Source organism: Micrasema longulum, unplaced genomic scaffold (assembly GCF_059751315.1).
Source record: "Micrasema longulum isolate JH-2025_06_02 unplaced genomic scaffold, ASM5975131v1 h1tg000165l, whole genome shotgun sequence".
In the NCBI taxonomy this organism is placed as follows: domain Eukaryota; kingdom Metazoa; phylum Arthropoda; class Insecta; order Trichoptera; family Brachycentridae; genus Micrasema; species Micrasema longulum.
The window spans coordinates 64,979-80,245 of record NW_028277370.1 but is presented as its reverse complement, the minus strand read 5'-3'; the positions used below and the strand labels follow the sequence as shown (position 1 = coordinate 80,245).

The window sequence follows — 15,267 nt, the reverse complement described above, 5'->3', positions numbered from 1 at the left end:
AAGTCAGAACTACATTTCCTAATTCAAAATTCTTTGTGCTCTACAAATCACACAAAAAATGTGTTTTTAATTTTGTTTCAATCAAACTAATTTAAATTTTTGAAATATTCTCACTGAACCTCTTACTGACCCATAGGTCAGTAAAGAAAACGACTAAAATATCAGCCGGATGCAATACTGACTGCTTAGGTCAGTAAAAGAAACAGTCAAAAAAATGGTTGGATGTAATACTGACCACTTTTATTTTTAAAATTTATGATACAAATAGTAAAAATATCTTACAAATACTTTGTTTTATGAAATATCAAGAGTCAAATCCTACTGACTGAATAGAAATATAACTGAATAACAATTGAATACAGAAAATATATGGTTTAAAGTAAACTTTGAAAATTAGGCTTACCTCGTAAGGATTTCCTGTGTACTGCTGTTAGTCACCGGGTGTCCAAACTCTAACTGATTTTTTAAACAGAAAAATTCGAATGTCAACCATAGAACAAGTGTGAACAATTAACAGATGCTGTGTTCTAGTGTTGCCAATATTCATAAATGTGTTTTTTTTTTGCTTTTTCCTATTATCTTTGTTTTTGTTGAAATAGATCAGTAATACGGGCACGGTCAGTATTACAGGCGTTTACCTTATGGCGTAGCCGAAATATTGTAATTAAAACGAGGATGTTTTTGTTGATTGACGTTAGCAGGCGCTACCCAGGGGCGAAAAAATGATGTGATGAAATTATTAATTTAAATATTTTTTTTCATTTTACATAGCGTAGCCGAGATAAGAAATTGCGTGGTGTTTCGAAATTTAACCGTGTAGGTAGCCACCTAGTTACAATATTATTTTTGTATTTGTATAACTCCTGTTTTATAATGTTTATGTATTTATCGCTATAAGAATTAAACTAAAGATAGTTTTTACTTTTAATCGCTATCCGTTTTTTAAATTATGTTTGTAACACTCAGTAATATTTATTTTTCAAGTATTCAATGTTATTTTTGCATTTTAATTAATATTGTTAATATAAAGCGTATTTTTATTTTTTCGAATTTACTAGACTGTTTTTATTACAAAAAATAAAAATGCATATTTCTCTATGTATTTTTCTGTTATAAACAATCTATTAAAATAATACACATCAAATTTCCATTGTCTGTTGATTTTATTTGCAATCTTCTTTTTTTTCGATGGTTAAAACTCTAGGAAATTCAAAGACAATAAAATTTTTACTGTCATATATTGGCGAGCTCACACGCTATACATAGCCCAAATATTCTAGTGTAAGAACACCCTTTTAAATAAATATCTCATATCAACCTTGTCGGAAATCTCACCCGGAACTTCTTGCATGGTTTTGTCGGCCTCGTGGTGTAATATTCAGCGCGTTTTTCTACAATACAAGAATATTTTTTTACATTTATACTAATTGAGGCAGCGGCTGACAACCATGATGTCGACTGCCCCAATTATTTCCATATGATATAAAAAAATATTTCTCCTCTCACCAGTCTGATAAAGTCATGAAGAAACCTGGTCGCTGATCAATCATCATCGTCCATAAAACCTTCATCCGCACCCGGTGGTGCATAGGGTACTGCATTGTTAAATAAATTGCATCAATTTGAAAACAAATATTTCATAACCTTTCTAGGAAGCCCGGGACGCGAACGCGCCAACCACTTTACTACGAATCAATTGATTTATTACACGTTTTATTTATTTAGAAGACGGGTTGTTATCCATTGGGTTCTGTCGTGAACTCACGAGAACTCTGCTCTACTACATTTTGTTTCACATTTTTAACTCAGTTATTTATGACTAAAATAAAAATATATTACTGACAAAAAAAAATATTTTCCCCAAAAATATTTTTTAAATAATCTATTTATTTCCTAAATCAGATTGCAGATAATCAATAAAATTGTACAAATATCAACAAATTAGGTGGGTACTTAATTATTAAAATGTATATTTTATACAAAATAATATTGTAGGTATTGGTGAATTAAAAAAAAAGTTCCTACGCAGACAGGTGTAAAACAATAATTAAAACAACTGGTCGTAGATATTCTACTTATTCATTTGAACATTTTTATTGACTTTGCAAGTTGAATAATATCACAACGAATAAAAAAGTAAAGCGGCTCTTTTGTGTAGAGAAAAATACGAAAACAACATCGATCGCTTCCATGTGAACTGGTTTGAAGGTGAAATAATTATATATCAAAAGAAGAATCTATCAACCATGATTTCTTAGCGAGCGCGCTGACTATAAATAAACATAATAATATTACTTACTTACGGTCAGGTTAATCCAAAAATTCCACACAGCGACTTGTCGCGAAACTTTCACACAGCACCGATAACTCACTCAATAGTAAAATTAAAAACTAAACAAGGTCCGTTTCGATTATGTCAAAATACAATCACAATGCGAGAAAATACGTCGCCATTTTGGACGTCGCAATAGAAACAACTGAACGGCGACTGAATGCGCGGCAAATCTGACATGTAAAAACAGAAGAAGGCGGCGTGGTAGGGAGACTGGCGGTCGTGACAGACCGCTGAATCTCGAACTGTATTAAACTTGGGAAAATGTTATTCACAATCTAGGTCATGTAGGCAAAATAATCGATACTTAGCGGGCGATTACACTAAGAAGGTAAGAAATTTACCGACGATTGTCGGTTTAATTTTTTTTATTTTTATCTGACGTACCTATAAAAAACATATACATTAATTCCATTGTCCCCAACAATTTGATGAAACTATATAGCAAATCACTACACACATCTAAACTTGAGCGTGAGGAAGAAATATACAAATGTGCTTAGTTCATATTTTTGGGTACCTAACTCGCTATATAGCTATGACACTAGTTATCAGTGTTATTATTTATGTAATTAAACACTGTGAAAAAATGACTTAAAATAAAACTTATAATTAAGTTTTTAAATATACAAGATTGCATTTACGAATGATAAGATTTGTATGTGCAGTTTGTATTTAGAAAATATTGCATTTAAAAATCATTAAATACACCTCTATTCGTTTGCGAGTGATGTTGAATGTTGAAAATTTTAAGTAGAATTTATGTTGGCTTTACCGACAAACATCATCTGTAATATTTCTATCTCCCAATTGTGATTGAAAGCTAGGTTAGATTTATACGTATGTATTTACCCAAGAACAAATAAAAAGATACGTAATTTAACTATCTAAAAATAAATGGTTAGAACATGCCTACCTATGTTTTTCCAATCAATCTTAGATAATTGCCATTTCTTAACTCTATGATAACTGCGTTAGAAAATAAGAATCAAGTGGTAGTAAAATTTTAGTCCCGAAGCTCAAAACATACTTTTAAAAAGTGCCATTATTGCTTTTGTGTGCCTTATGGTATTGGTTGGATTCAAGATGGTTTGTTCAATTTGGTTCGCACCATTATTCATATTCGTAATAGATCACACATCAAAAAAAGTTTAAATAAAAAGAAAAGAACTGAAGAATAACTTCGTAAACAAGTTTCAAATGGGGTAATCATCGTTGAACAAAGAACATTTCTTTATGTGGTATTTACGAAAGTAAACGCATTAGAAGGCACAAAAGCGATCTCGCTATTCATAAAATGCAACATCATCACACATACTCAACAGGATAGGTTAGCATGAAAAAATACCCACATTCTGTTTTCATTCTTTTTTTAAAAACTTACTTAATAATTAATTCGATGAAACCCAAGAAAAGTACCTACTGTACATAACATTTGGTTATTTTTAGTTATATGATTTTCTACGACTTTTGATTATTTAAGGTGACTCCACATGCTTGCCTAGAATCGACAAGCACAAGCGTGTGGATCAGGAGTTTGGCTTTCCTTCAGACGTTGGCGAGCGCTTGATACGATTTGGGATGGTGGGGTGTCGGTATTTTGTATTAAAAGAAGCCATATATTAAATATACACACTGTAGGTTCGGAACAAATGGAAGCTCAGTATTAAATTCCACATTCGCAAGCATGTGGATGCTATCGTTCGGCTAGCGTACGCTTGCCAAGCATTTCGCCAAGTGGCTTGTGGCAATCGGTGTAAGCACTCTCCCCACAAAATTGAAAACCATTTTAAAGACCGTAGGTCTTCCTACCGGTTTCACTCATACAAAAAAGCAATTACTGTTTGGTCAATAAACGACTTACTCCTTTAAAAAATTCAATTTCATAAACCGCAATTTAAATTTAAATCAACTCTACTGATTTAATTTTCACAGTGAGTTTGTCCAATTATTTTTATTTATTTTATTTCATTAATTAAACAGAAGACTTATGTCGAATTTTGTCATTCTTCCTCAGCAGACATGAATGGTAGCAAAAACTTTGTGGAAAGCGTGTGGAAGTTGCATTAAAACCAAAGCATAAAATACTACATTCTTTATTTTCAAATTTTGCGAGTCGCTAAGTGTTAAAAAATTAATAGCAGAAAATAACAAATTTACACTTTTCATGGGAAATTTAATTGGTTTCTGTGTTTAATTGTAAATGTCGTATACATATTCAAAATTATTATTATTATATTAATATCTAATGAATACCGAATACCGCATCCATTCAGTAAGAATGAAAACAGTTTGAGAACCATTAATTTTATAAGAGAGGTTGGCCGATTTATACGTCATAGCCAATAGGTACATATCTACTAAATACCTACCTACGCGATCATACAAAGTTAAAATCGTTAAAGCAATAGTGTCGTCACTTGTCTCACAAACAGTCAGGAGGTTTATTCTGCCACAATTTCGTTTCGTAAGTTCGTTCGTTCGTCATACATCCATCTCACTCTATCGTAATCAAAGTCGTATTTCGGTCTCGTTCCCTCTTATACAATACGAATGAATTCACGAAAATAATTAGTTACGGAATAATATTTTTACTGGAAAAGTGGTTTTAAAAAAGACTTGAGAAAGGTACCAAAAATTTAAATTATCACCTGCATAATATTACAGGAATCCATAATAAAGTATTAGGTCGCTACAGATTGGTTACATTCAAAACGATTTAATTAAATAAAAAATAGTTTATAATAACACGCATTCTTTTTATTATGACAGCTGTTTGTAGTTTAAAATATCGCATTATAAATGAGTGGCTTGTAAATTACCTTTGTTTTAATTTGCTCTAATGGAACTAGTTAGGTTAGGTTCATAATATAATTACTTTGAATAGTGCCCTTGAGGTATTATATTACAAAAATGGCGCTCTATAAAATAGCCGTAATAATAATAATGTGATACCTATTTACTATCAAGTATTTATTTTTAGTAGCCCCTGGGTCAATAAATCTTCTCCGGGGGCAAAGAGTGGAAAATTTGTGGATTTTAGTTTTTTGCATTTGGCTACACTTTGCTACATATATGGCCACACTGATGATTTAACTTCAAATGATGTAGAATAAACAGTTTTATAATTGACATTTCATCGTTCGAGATTATAAAACTGTTAAAATTTTATGTGTCTTAAGGTCGCAATAATGTTCTAAATGAAAATCATCATTTTTGGTTCCATGTATTTGTATTTATTTGACGATTAATCATCGGTGTGGCCATATCGACGTGCATTACGCAAAGTGCTATTTCTGCAAATCTTTTACATACTTTGCAGGAGAGAGCTTAAAAGGTTTTTTTTATATTTTTATTTATTCATATATAGATACATATTACAAAAAAATAATAACGTATCCCCAACTTTATGAGGCCAAGAGCCCCATGTTGAGTTGGGATACAACTTAATGGAAAGTGGAATCATGCATATTATTGAAGAATGCTACAAATAAAAACTATTACATATAAAATTTTAATAAACATCTGGTTAGCACGCTTAACAGTTCAACATATATATTTATAAATCTATGCTATGTCTCGCAGCAGTCTCCTGCAATGGTATGTTCATTACACATATATATTTTTACTAACTAACTTTGGTATCTAAATTGTATATGGCCGTCATAAGCAAAATGGCAGTTTTCAAATCTATGCAATGTCTTGCAGCAGTCTCCTGCAATGGTATGTTCATTATACATATAGATATATTTTTATTAATAAACTTTGGTATCTGAATTGTATATGGCCGTCCACAAAGGTCCGGATCATGATTCTAGGTTGTCAATAATATTTACTTCGAACTATTTTCATATTTATCTGTTCTTAAGAATGATAAAAGTTATTTTTATAATAAATAACCAATAGCATTAAAAATATACCTAGCAAAAAAAATGTTTGAGGAATGAAAGCATTTTAACAGGGTAAACTGTGATTAAGGAGAGATTAAAAAAACACATCGTAGGAAAATATTAAAAATAAATTTATTATGCATTAAAACAATTAAGTTTAACACGTTATACGAATTCGCTTTGTTTCTATTCATATAATTACCCACTGCAGAATCGAATCATTATCAAAATAGTTACAGTCCGCAGAAATCTCTAGATATTGAAAGAATCGCCTTGCGGTGTTTCCGTCATTTGTTGTCCCACTGCCAGGTTTTATAATAATCCCATTTTGGTACGAAATTTCATAGTTTCAGTCATAAGCAAAATCACAAAATGAGTTTAACATGAAGAAAGGTTCTACAAGAAAGTTCGAACCATTTGATATATGTATAGCAAAGAACAGTAAAATAAATATTTCATTACGAAAAATGATATAATGTTTTAAAAGTTTTTTAAACCATATTTAAATTTGTTGCAACAGAGAGGGAAAACATTTTTGAGAAGGGAATATGGGAGTCTAGGCATTTGCAAGGGTTATGGTTAAACATAGGCAGAATGGTGAATGTTACACAGTGTGTAAAGTGGCCACTTTTAACAGCTAATTACAGATCATAAGCCTTGTAAATGCCTAGACTCCCATATTCCCTTCTCAAAAATGGTTTCCCTCTCTGTTGCAACAAATTTAAGATATGAGATACTCAGGTTTAATCCTTTAGTAAACCATTGACATACTGTGTTTTTGCTTGTGATTATTAACAGTTTTGTTAAATTTCCATAAAGTTAATAAATACTAAAAAGTGTCACTTCTCAAAATATTACTATTGCAAATAACTGCCTTTTAGCTTATGACGCAGTATACGTCTTTAAATTATGTGTCATTTTATATATTCTGATTTTATGTTTAGTAAAAAGATGAAAATTATACAAAAACATAAAAACTAAAAATCTCAGATCGTCAACAATGCAGTGAGAGTTTTTTATGTAAGCACGTCCATATATGAAGCAAAGTGAATCCGCATGCATAACATACAAATCTCAACTTTTCTCTCATTTCCACTCCCGCGACGAGGTTCAGAATAGTACCTCTGTTTCTCTCGATTTCTCTTGATTTTTTACATTTGAATATAAATATTGATATCTACATTGCCAACAGCACGTTTTGGTAATCGAAAAATACAGTATGTGACGCGCCGAAATGAACTAAAAATATTTATATAAATAAGTAGGGTAACAAAAAACTTTAGAAATCTACCCCTGTAATGTTTCTTTATTAATTATGTTTTCACGAGCAAATTAGTCACTTTCCCACGTCCAGCGGAATGTTAATAATTAGAAACAGGACTCTGCTCTACCTACTATTAAGTGAATTTTTTGAAAAATGTAATATATTTGTAGTTTAAATTAGGGTAAAGTATACAGATACCGGCACAAGATGATATATATTGTTTCTTCTTCAGCCTTTTTCTCTCTACTGCTGGATAAAGCCCTTTTCTAAACGTCTCCATTCCTTTCTATCACTTGCTCTCAATATCCACGTTTTACCAGCATTCGAGACAATGTCATTGAAACATCTTTTCTGTGGCTACCCAGCACTTCTTTTGTTCACCCATGGTCTCCATTTTATTATTCTGGGTGTCCACCTGCCATCATTTTGCCTCGCCAAGTGTTCTGCCCACTGCCATTTTTAATTTTGCTGCACGATCCATGTTATATGCGACTCCGGTTCGTCGGCTAATTTCTTAATTATTTATTATGTCTCTTAGACATACACCGAGCATCTGTCTTTCCGTGGATAGTTGCGTGCATTTTTGTTTCTGGCTACTTTTCTGTGTTACAGACATGGTTTCTAGTCCGTATGTCGTCACCGGCAATATACACGATTCATAGACTTGTCTTTTTAATCATACAGGGACTTATTTATTGTGTATGCAGACAATTGGTAGAATTCCATATTTAATTTGGTAATGTATCCAAAATAAACAAGTTTATTGGATTGTAATTCTACTTTATTTTTTATAAAATATACAAAGGGTATATTGTGACGCGTTTCGTCTTGTTAGGACATTTTCAAACAAACTAACTTAAATATTTACAAAGTTTCCTTATATACTAAAAATAATTGCTTTTTTATGTTTGTGGATTTCTACACAAGCCAAAATAAATAGAGTAATTAAAATTCAATTAGGGTATACTGAGTATATTAGAGGAATATTTTGGTTATATTGGGGATATGTTATATTGGGGACCCTTTGTATATTTTATAAAAAATAAAGTAGAATTACAATACAATAAACTTGTTTTATTTTGGATACATTACCAAATTATACAGGGACTTGTTTATTTTCAAAAATATATTTCAGCTTGACGAAAGCAGCCCAACTTAGCCCTATTTTTCTTGGCAACTCCGCTGTCTGGTTATCTTTCCCAAGTTTGGCTTTGTGTTGAAGATATATGTATTCATCAACCACTTCGATTTTATTATTGTTAATGAAAATATCTCTCTTTGTTGGATTCATAATATTTGTTAAATTATTGTTTAGGTAAGTACTAAATAAGATGCGTTTATTATATTTGAATAAAAATAACCTTTATATATATATAAAAAATAGTTCAAACAACTTGCAATTAATAATTTATGTTTAATGGTAAGATAATAATTTCTAAAGAAAATTAGAAATAAAATATCAAAACCAAATGCCAATAAACTAACTTGGTGCATTAGTTTGTTTACAGATTTTTGGCACCATGCCAAATGATAAACATACGTGGTTAAATAATTTAACTTTCAACAAGTAACATCAAACATTTATTGAAATAATTACTAAGAAGAAGTTTTTAAATTCTGATTTAGAAGATCACGACAGAAAACTTTGTCTCGTTCCTTACGAAAAACACAAGGAACACCATCGGATTCTAAATTTGCACTATAGCAGTAGACAATAAAACTCTCCGTAGTACGATTATCCTGCACTCAAGCTGTAGTCTACATGCATTCTATTTGTGACAAATAGTTTATCTATGACTTAAATAACTCCGCAAAACTATTAGATGTCAAACAATCTTATTTTTTGCATTTAAGTCAGAGTGTCAAAAAACTAGACAGTGCTGGTAAATCATATACTTACAAAAATATGAAATTTGCCTATTATACTTTTTAACATTGTAAATCGAAAGAGTTTGGAAAAATATATCAGAGAAAATTCACATATCGCCCACAACAATAAATGAGTGCGCACTATCAAAGAGTATGCATCGCCGTTTATTTGAAACACGTTTTCAAAGTAAACAATGGAATTTTAATCGGTTATCTATAGCCTAAACCATCAATCGCCGCATGACGTTTACATCGCGTATTGGATTGCATTTCTCAAAAAAGAAATGGATATTTTTTGGTGGTTTTGATATAAAAATCAATAAAAACAAATAATATGTTATAAGACTAGGACCACTATTATACAAGTGTGAGTATCATTTTATTTTGTTCAATGATCATACATTTTTGTTTTTAGGTGAATTTGTTTTTGTCACTGGATGTCAATTTATAGATAATGTTGGTTATGTCGACAAATGGTAGCCAAAGCTATGGATACGCACCCGAAGATTACGCATACGTTCTCAATACAATATATTAAAATATACAAAAAAGGATGAACGGAAGAATAAAAAGGAAAGGGCAGTAAATTTAAAGAAAGCAGGAAGAGACCAAAAAACCGATGGGGAGATGATCAAACGAGCCAACAAGTCCTCTGTCGCACTCTTCACAAAGAGGTATACGTTAAGCCACTGGAAGTGGATTGGATCCATTTTAAGGTGTGAAGAATGGTGACTCGATGAGTGCACTGACTACATTGGTTTTGCAGCAATGAATAGTGATTTCTGTACAAAATATTAACATAGTATAATATGTTTACTGTAACCTTGTACAAAGAAATGGTTGTGCGTACTCTTACCTAGTAGAGCTGAAAAAAGAACGCAAAAATGATATTAACAATAAATGATATTGTTTCCGAAAATGATATATTTTCATACGATAATTTTATTTTTAAAGTTTGATTTTATTAATTTAGAAAGGCCCAAGCGAGCTTTTACGTTATGACGTAGTAGGTTTAAACATAAAACTGCATAGTGATAATCAGTATAAATGAAATAAACACAAAAATTGAAATATAATGAAATAAATAAATGCACAAAGATAATAATGGAACTCAAACACAAAATGGCTAAATAACCTTATAAATTATTCAACCATACCTAAAAGTAACAATATTTTGAGTTTGTCCAAATTTTTGTAGATAAGGACTGGATTCAACTCCCTGGGGAGCCGTTTATATTAACATATTACAACAGAGATGAAGAACATTTAAGAGAAGGTAATATAATAGCCACTTAAACCAGCCATTGACAGGTCATAAGCCCTGTAGATGCCTGGACTTCTATATTACCTTCTCTTAAATGTTCTTCATCTCTGTTGTAATATGTTAATAGCTAAAAGTGTTTGTTTAAATTAAGATGTGGAACAGAAAAATATATATAATAGCAATAGAGCTAAATGCATTTCCAAGTTTATGTAGTATCTGAATAGGCGAATTAATATAAATTAGTATCAGATTTGTTCACATAAAATGGTCCTGCCTGTATTTGTCGCGTACGGGACATTAAATTTTATGACGTTTGTTTAGTAAAGGATGTTCAACTAGTCATTTCAAACTTTATACAGAATTATCGAACCACTAATTGAACGTAGATATGCATTTGATCAGTTTTAATCATTTTGAAAGTCTGGCTGATCTCAAACTAAGGTGTGGATTCTGCTGAAAAATAGTCCTAGAAAAACTCTGATGTACCTTGTCTCATTATGTATTGAACGTATTTTTTAATAATTATATTAGGGTAGACTTAATTAATTTGTTATAAAAACTTTGATAAAATTATAATTTTGCGTTAAAAGAACACAACCTAAAATACGCATTTTGCAGAAAACAGCCAGATCTAGATCCCGTGGCTAGTGTCTCGGACTCACGGCTCAAAGGTTCGTGGTTAAAATCCCACTCTACCCCAACTCGATTCCCATTTTTTAATAGTGAGTTCCTTACAACTTGTTGAGAATAGCTCTAAAAATGAAATATTTGGGTAAATCATTAATACGCAATTTATTATTTTTAATAAAAAAAATACAGGTATTTAAAAAAAAAAAAACCTATTTATTAATCCGCTTTCATTTATTTAAGAGAACTTGATTTCCTGAGGCACTAATCTTTCTTTCGCATCAGCATATATACCTCAAGATTTTTCTCGTGCTCTGGGTGTTTTCTGCAAATTGAAAAATGCCGTTTTTGTGATCACCACTATTTTAAAAAGGTGACTATTATATTTTTTGTATGAAAGAGGCCTGGCTGTTTTTAGCAGAGCATATAATGAGGAAGTTCAGTGGTTATAAAAAAAATATTTGTTGATAGACTATTAAACTAGGCCAAAAAATTTTTTTCATTTTTTACAAATCGTATTATCAGCGTAACAGCTTTTTAAAGTTTTTTAATTCTGAAATAACTCCGCGTTTTACGTCAGAGTTTTTTTCCGGTTATTCTCGATCAGTTCCTCCCATTGGTCCATCAATGGCAAGAGACCGGAAGTCTTCCATAACTCTCATATCATAGGTTCATTCATATGAACCAGTGGCGTCATTCAAAGTAGTTTCTTTTTTATTAAAATGTTTTTATTTATTTTTCTCGTATATTCTCAGGAAACTTTGCAGTACAATTGAATGCTCCAATTTTTACAGCGCAAGACAACATTTATTGTATTCATTTTCCCGTAAGGCATATAAGTTCATCATTGAACTTAGTGCGCCCGATAACACGAATATCTCATTTTTTCAAAATTATTCGTCTATAATTAAAGGTAGGTACTTTTCACAAAAAAAATTTTTTAAATAAAAAGACCAATTGACCACTTTAAGATTATAGAGGAAATTACTACCTACCTGTTTTAACCGTGGATTTCCTTTATCCGATAAGGTTAATTAAATTAATAGGTAATCAAACGGAAACAGTAGTACTTTTTTTTGTTATTTTTTTTGTTAGGAGTATTGACCGCAGAACTTAATTGCAAATACATAAACGCAATAATGTATGTGTACGCTATATGAAACTGCTATAAAATATTATTTATGTTCAAAGTATTAACTTTGTGGTCAAACATTTCAATTAATGTAAGTAAATGTTTGTATTTAACCAACGCAAAGGTATTTCACATTTAAAAATAATATTTTCCTAAAAAAATATCAAATATTTATTCAATATAGCCCACTTTTAGATTAAAAAAAAAAACCAAGCGTGTAACGTTCCACCCCTTAGCTACGTGCCTCCCTAACCCCCCCTCTGCAAACATATCGCTGAACATTATCAACATAATTTTAGTGCATGTTCGGACATGGTGGTGTTTGCATCCCCTTTGACTCAACATATTTTTTACGTATTTTTTCGATTTTATTTCTATTGCACACACAGAACTGTATTATTCATCTGCCTGGGCACAAACTAAATAATAAGACTGCAAAAGTTTATTTACAAAAATGTTTTTTGAAAAACAAGTGAGCATGAACTTATGTTTCACAATATTAAATAATTAATTGAACATAAATAATATATTTTTTTTATTTTAAGAAGGCAGCAATGCGTTAAATGCATCTGACGAGACAGTAGCTGCTTAGATTAAGTGCTTAAATAGTAATTATCATTGAGCCAGATTTCGCAACGGTGACAAGGACTGATTATACACGGCATTAAAACCCAGAAAAGATCAGTTGACAGACATAAAGACAATAACCGTAAAATTCAGACGCATTCTAAATTAGCTAATGCATTTGTTTAACTTGTTTTAATTCGGTATTATAAAATTTAGGATACAAGTATTTAAAACACTGTTTGATTAAGTAATTTAAGAAGTTTTAAAACGAGTTTTATTGCCAAATTACTATAATACGTATGCATATTATTAATTCATTAAAAATAAAAATAAAATTATATCATAGATTTAAAGTACAACATTTAAAATTACCCTGAAAACAAAGCTTGCGTAACTAAAATAATAAATAAAAATAACTGGTTAAAAACAAAGTTGTTTTGTTTTTATTTTATTAAAATATATGTTTGTTAATACACTATCAAACAAAGAACTAAGCCAAAATGTATTGTGTATCATATTATCATCGCTATGATAAAAAAATATAGTTTTTAAATTACTCCACCCGTGACGTCACGAATTGTCGTCAGTGAGTTGAGCTGACATTTAATAATCGAACACCGTTGCTGTCAAAATACTTTAAGCATTGTAAAAATGGCTACCCAGAAACCGAAAATCTATCACAATACATAACAACGCTAAAATTGATTGGTTATTAATCACGAAAACCTGTGACGTTTTAAAGCGGCTCATTTTTATTAAAACTATTTTTATTCTTTTTTTCGTACATTTTCGAGAAACTTCGCACTAAAATTAAATGCTCTTATTTTTAATGCGGGTAAGAAAATATTTTTTGTATCTAATTTCGCTAGGAAATTGATAATTTTATTAGAGTGTAGGACTATTGTATACAGCAGTAAAAATCGTCTCGCAAATTAGTATCAATATGATAGAGGAAAATCATTTATCTGAGACTTAGATACTTAGATTCTAAGTGATGTATTTATCACTTGTTCGCAGGAAGTACGTTGATTGTAAGAACGATTCTATTCAATATTCAAATTAGATGCAATCTTCGTAACGGCCTTAAATAGCCTTGCCAGTGCAAACATTTTATTAATAAATATTTTAATATGAGAACTACAATGTATTTTTGTTACACTTTTGTGAGACTTATTGATATTACTTTTTAATTTAAATTTGGTGTTACTCATCTATTTAATTATCACTTTATTTTCTGCTTCATCTTCTTCTTTTTTTTGGCCTTATTCTCTCCACTGCTGGATAAAAGGCTCTTCCAAACGTATCCGTTCATTACAATTTTACCCGCTATCATCATCCGTGTTTTACCGATAATAGAGGCGATGTAGTTGACCCATCTTTTCTGTGAACTTGCAACACTTTTTTGTTTGTCCATGGTCTCCAATTTATTATTCTGGGTGTCCACCTCCCATCATTTTGCCTCGTCATCTGTCCTGCCCACTGCCATTTATACTTAGCTGCACGATCCATGATATCCACGACTCCGGTTCGGCGCCTAATTTCTTCATTTCTTACTCTGTCTCTTAAACACACACCGAGCATCTGTCTTTCCATGGATCGTTGCGAGCATCTTAATTTCTGGCTACTTTTTTGTGTTTCTGCTTCATAATTATATTTATTTGTTTAACAAACAATAGAAAATAATAATATTTTTTTAACATAAAAAAGACAATCGGGCACATTTCATCAATTAAATGCAAACGCTAATAAAATACTATAATAATCGTCGATCTCGTGGAGGAGTGGTCAGCGAGTTTGCCTACCATGCAAGAGGTCTTGGCTTCCATTCTCGACATGGTTGGCATGAACTATTTTTTTGAAAAAAGTGTTTTTAAACTAGAATATTTCAAATTTCCTGGACTGACACCTGAAGCCAAAGACTCAGCATCCTACTTTCATGTAACAGCAATAATCAAAATAAGCTGCGGTTGGTGTAACTTATCTAGTGCCCTATGCACCATTAGGTGCAGAAAGGAAATAGTGATGATGATGATAAATAAAAAACGTATTTTCGAAAATATGTTCTATTAATGAAAAAAATATATTTCAGGTGTTAAAATGAACAAATTAATGATATAAGCGATTCAAATAAAATATTTTACCCAGAATGAAAACGCATTTTATTTACATTTCTTTATTTAAAAAACATACATTTTTAGAGTGCGAAATTATTGGTTGAATATTTGTTAAAACATAAATATGTCTAAATTATAACGAGTTATTAAAAAAATAATATATTTAAATTAACCTTGTATTTATTAACGCCATCTATCTAAAAATGCG

The 15,267-nt window shown here is 30.9% G+C and overlaps 1 protein-coding gene across 2 annotated transcripts in view; it reads right to left on the bottom strand.

Annotated features, from left to right (window-relative positions):
• The window catches only part of LOC148284021 (uncharacterized), a 37,812-nt gene extending 35,287 nt beyond the window's left edge, over positions 1 to 2,525 (bottom strand). Inside the window, exon 1 of one of the 2 annotated variants that reach the window (XM_088242809.1) lies at positions 2,304 to 2,525. The gene's annotated coding sequence lies outside the window, so the exon portion shown is untranslated. Of the gene's footprint in view, positions 1 to 2,299 lie in introns of both variants that reach the window. The other variant, XM_088242808.1, reaches the window with a different exon arrangement.
• Positions 2,526 to 15,267: the final 12,742 nt, after the last annotated feature.